At 40.3% G+C, this 4,941-nt stretch overlaps 1 pseudogene; it reads right to left on the reverse strand.

Annotated features, from left to right (window-relative positions):
* Nucleotides 1-205: 205 nt before the first annotated feature.
* Nucleotides 206-3,231, reverse strand: LOC138842638 (tigger transposable element-derived protein 1-like; annotated as a pseudogene).
* Nucleotides 3,232-4,941: the final 1,710 nt, after the last annotated feature.

Here is a 4,941-nt window from a genome sequence, read left to right on the forward strand (position 1 = left end):
ACTAGATCCCACATGTATGCTGCAACTAAGAGTTTGCATGCCACAACTATGGAGCCAGTGAGCCACAACTAAGGAACCTGACTGCTGCAACTAAGGAGCCCACGAGCCACAACTAAGGAGCCCATCTGCTGCAAATAAGACCTGATGCAACCAAATAAATAACAAATAAATAATTTTTTTTAAATGCTTTCCTTCTAAAAACATTCTAACCATCTGAGCCTTCAACGAGTTGTAATCTTTTTGCTGGAGGAGAGTCTTGCCTCCATGTTGAGGGCTGCTGACTGATCAGGGTTGCTGAAGGTTAGGATGACTGTGGTAATTTCTTAAAATAAGACAACAATGAAGTTTGCCACATTGATTGACTCTTCCTTTCACAAATGAATTCTCTGTAGGCATGCAATGCTGTTTGATAGTATTTTATCCACAGTAGAATTTCTTTCAAAATTACAGTCAATCCTCTCAAACCTTGCCACTTCTTTATCAACTAAGTTCACAAAATATTCTATACCCTTTGTTGTCATTTCAACAATCTTCATAGCATCTTTGCCAGGACTAGATTCCATCTTAAAATACTACTGTCTTTACTCATCCATAAGAAGCAACTCCTCATCCATTAAGGTATTATCATAAGATTGCAGCAATTCAGTCACATCTTCAGGCACTACTTCTAATTCCAGTTCCCTCGCTAGTTTCACCACATCTGCAGTTACTTCCTCCATTGAAATCTTGAACCCCTCAAAGTCACCCAGGAGGGTTGGAATCAACTTCTTCCTAACTCCTGTTAATGTTGATATTTTGACCTCTTCCCATGAATCATGAGTTTTCTTAATGATATCTAGAATGATGAATACTTTCCAGAAGGTTTTCAATTTACTTTGCCCAGATCCATCAGAGGAATCGCTATCTATGGCAGCTATAGAATTACAAAATGTACTTCCTGAAAAATAAGACTTGAAAGTTGAAATTAATACTTGGTCCATGGGCTGCAGAATGGATGTTGTGTTAGCCGGCATGAAAACAACATTAATCTCATTATACATCTCCATCAGAGCTCTTGGGTAACCAGGTGCATTGTAAATGAGCAGTAATATTTTGAAAGAAATCTTTTTTTCTGAGCAATAGCTCTCAACAGTGGGCTTGAAATATTCAGTAAACCATGTTGTAAACAGACATGCGGTCATCCAGGCTTTGTTGTTCCATTTATAGAGCAAAGGCAGAGTATATTTAGCACAATTCTGAAGGGCCCTAGAATTTCAGAATGACAAATGAGCATTGGCTTCAACTTAAAGTCACCAGCTGCATTATCCCCTAACAAGAGAGTCAGCCTGTCCTTTGACGCTTTGAAGCCAGGCATTGACTACTCCTCTCTAGCTATGAAAGTCCTAGATGGCATCTTCTTCCAAAAGAAGGCTGTTTTGTCTACAATGAAAATGTGTTGTTAAGTGTAGCCATCTTCATTAATTATCTGAGCTAGAGCTTCTGGATAACTTGCTGCAGCTTCTACATCAGCACTTGAGGTTTTATCTTGCACTTTGATGTTATGAAGACAGCTTCTTTCCTTAAACTTCATGAACCAACCTCTGCTAGCTTCAGATTCTTCTTCTGCAGCTTCCTCTCCTCTCTCAGCACTCACAGAATTAAAGAGACTTAGGGCCTTGCTCTGGATTAGGCTTTGGCTGAAGGGAATGTTGTGGCTAGTTTGGGTCTTCTATCTAGACCACTAAGACTTTCTCCACATCAGCAATAAGGCTGTTTCACTGTCTTATCATTCATGTCTTCAGTGAAGCAGCACTTTTAATTTCCTTCAAGAACTTTTCCTTTGCATTCAGAACTTGGCTAACTGTTTGGTGCAAGAGGCCTAGCTTTTGGCCTATCTCGGCTTTCAACATGCCTTCTTTCACTTGAACATTTAGAGGCCATTGTAAGGTTATTAACTGGACTAATTTCAATATTGCTGTGTCTCAGGGAATAGGGAGGCCTGAGGAGAGGGAGAGAGATGGGGAATGGCAGTCGGAGGAGCAGTCAGAACACACACAACATTTATCGATTAAGTTCACCGTCTTAGGGACTTCCCTGGCAGTCCAGTAGTAAGACTTCACCTTCCAATGCAAGGGGTGCAGGTTCGATCCCTGGTCTGGGAGCTAAGATCCCACATGCCTCGCAGCCAAAAACCAAAACATAAAACAGAAGCAATATTGTAACCAATTCAACAAAGACTTTTAAAATGGTTCACATCAAAAAAAATCTTAAAAAAAAAGAAGTTCACCGTCGTATATGGGCACGGTTCGTAGTGCCCCCAAACAATTACAATAGTAACATCAAAGATCACTGATAGCAAATGTAATAATAATGAAAGAGTTTGAAATATTGTGAGAATTACCAAAATGTGACACAGAGACACGAAGTGAGCAAATGCTGTTGGAAAAATGGCACCAACAGACTTGCTCAATGCAGGGTTGCCACAAAACTTCATTTTGTGAAATATGCAACATCTGTGAAGCACAATAAAGCAAAGCACAATGAAACAGGGTGTACCTGTATACCTACAGATTTGAAACCACCTAAAAAATTAACATAAATCCTCCCTGACCTCAACTGTTACTAACAAGTAACCATATATTTAATCCCACATGAAAATATATTACAACACTTGTAAAGTACTTAATTATAGATGCAAAGATAATTTACAGCAGAATGTATGTGCACGAAATGCAAGTCTGAGCCCACAAGTCACATGTGCAAGAGATAGAATTTTATTTTTCTGGAATTCAGTTCATTATCTATTTCAAACTCGCATTCAGAAACTAAATCTCATGCAATACAAAGCCCTCCAGCCACCCCACAACTACCTCCCCTCCACTGGAGTGAGGAGACGAAAGCAGCATCAGTAACAGTTCCCCTAGTAGCCATAGCAGAGCCTGAAATGAAAGGAAAACTAGGTAATACTGACCTTGTGTTCACTTAAATTTTTGACATTTTTTTCACCATGCACTTTTATGTTAATTTTGAGTTTTCATATATTGCATTAAAATATTATTTATCTTGATTAGTGAGTTCTTTGGTACCCCATTAAATTTTGCACCCAACGTGGATGACTCACATGTTCCACCCTAGTCTCAAACCTTCTTCTTTCACCCTGAGATCAAGTTTAAGTTCCAGGAGCTTATATAGTTGTGAAGGGTGAAGAGAGTAGGCTGGAGATGTAGGGTTGTCGTCTATCGAAACCAGCATTCTTTGAGATGCGTTTCTGGCAGGTCATTTGGCCTCAACTTCAAGACCCTTCAAAACTGGCCCTTATTCAACCACTTCCATGCCCACTCCAAGTTGCTCAGAAAACATTCATCTGCAATTCCATATCACTCTGGGGCTTCAGGTCAATTATTAGGGTTGTCTGAGATACTTTACCACCTCTGTCCTACTCTTGCATGCAGAGAAATTGTTCTACTCCTCTGCATGGCACAAAAAGATAGGCAGGAGCCCTGGGTGGTTGACTGAAGCCCATCTTCCTGGACACATCACACCACAAATTTTACACTTGATGTGTAATTTCAGAATATGTCCAGTTCTTGGCAGTCCATCTACTTTCCCAGGCTCCCCCTGGGAATGGAGGCACTTGTCCAGAGGGTGCTGATAAATGTTTAACAACCAGTTCTCCAAGGTGGGATGGAAGAGCATTTGCCAATTTTCAGAAAGGAACACTCTCACCAGGGCTGATTTCAAGTCACCCGTGTAATACCAACAAGCTCACTCTACTCCTAAAAATGTGACAACTGGCTCTCAGAAGCAGGGATAAAGCAGACCCTGCACACTACAGCACAGGTCTCCTCAATTTCAGAGCCCCCAAAGCCTATCCAAGATCTCTGTCATTCTAGGGTTAAGGGCAAAGAAGGCAAAAAAGCAAGTGTTAGCCTCCAGTTTTCAGTGACAGTCTCATATCTAATCTCTTATTTGCCTTCTCACCTTCTTTCTTCTCTGGCCAAGAAAAATAAGGAGCAGAAAGAACAACACTTTATCTAATCTTCCAAATCCATTGACTACTGGAAACAGAAATAGATTAGTCAAGAATTTACCTCTTTTGTAATCTGATTTATCTGTGTTGTCCCTTCCCTACGGCAATGTAGGCAGAATATCTAATTGTTGAAATGGAGAAAACTGGATTTAGGAAATGTTAAAGGAAAAAGTATCAGTTTACATCTCAACACATATTATTCCACCACATAGTCAAAATAATCTCCAAAGATAAGTGAAATAATAATCTCTTATTTAACAACTTACAGTTTACTTGTTCATGTTGACCTGAAACAAACAGACTATCAGATGTTTCTCCAGCAAAGATGGGTTTATTCAAGATCAGCAGAGAATTGCAGTTTGGAGTCTGCAACCATAGTGAACCACATGCAAGTGCCCACATGGCAAGGGAAATTTTAAAGAGGGGAAAAGGGAGTTGGAAAGGCTATAGTGTTCCCGGTGAATTTGAGGTTCTTGATGTCTCGCCGCAGAAAAAATTCAGTGAGAGACAAAGTGATAGGTAAGAAGTGGATTTATTGAGAGAGTATTTAGAAAGAAACACACGCCACAGGCAGAGTGTGGGCCATCTCAGAAGGCAAGAGAGCCTCGAAATATGGCGTGGTTAGTTTTTCTGGGCTGGATAATTTCATAGGCTAATGAGTGGGAGGATTCTTCTGATTATTTCAGGTAAGGGGCGGAGATTTCCAGGAATTGGGCCACTGCCCACTTTTTGGCCTTTTATGGTTAGCCTTAGAACTGTCATGGTGCTAGTGGATGAGTCATTTAGCATGCTAATGTATTACAATGAGCGTATAATGGGGCTCAAGTTCTACTGGTAGTCAAATCTTCCACCATCTTGCATCTAGTTAATCCTAACCAGTTTTTGTCATGTCCTATGGCTATGTCATTCTTTTAAAGGTTGTGCCCTGCCTC

Source organism: Globicephala melas, chromosome 4 (assembly GCF_963455315.2).
Source record: "Globicephala melas chromosome 4, mGloMel1.2, whole genome shotgun sequence".
Lineage (NCBI taxonomy): Eukaryota > Metazoa > Chordata > Mammalia > Artiodactyla > Delphinidae > Globicephala > Globicephala melas.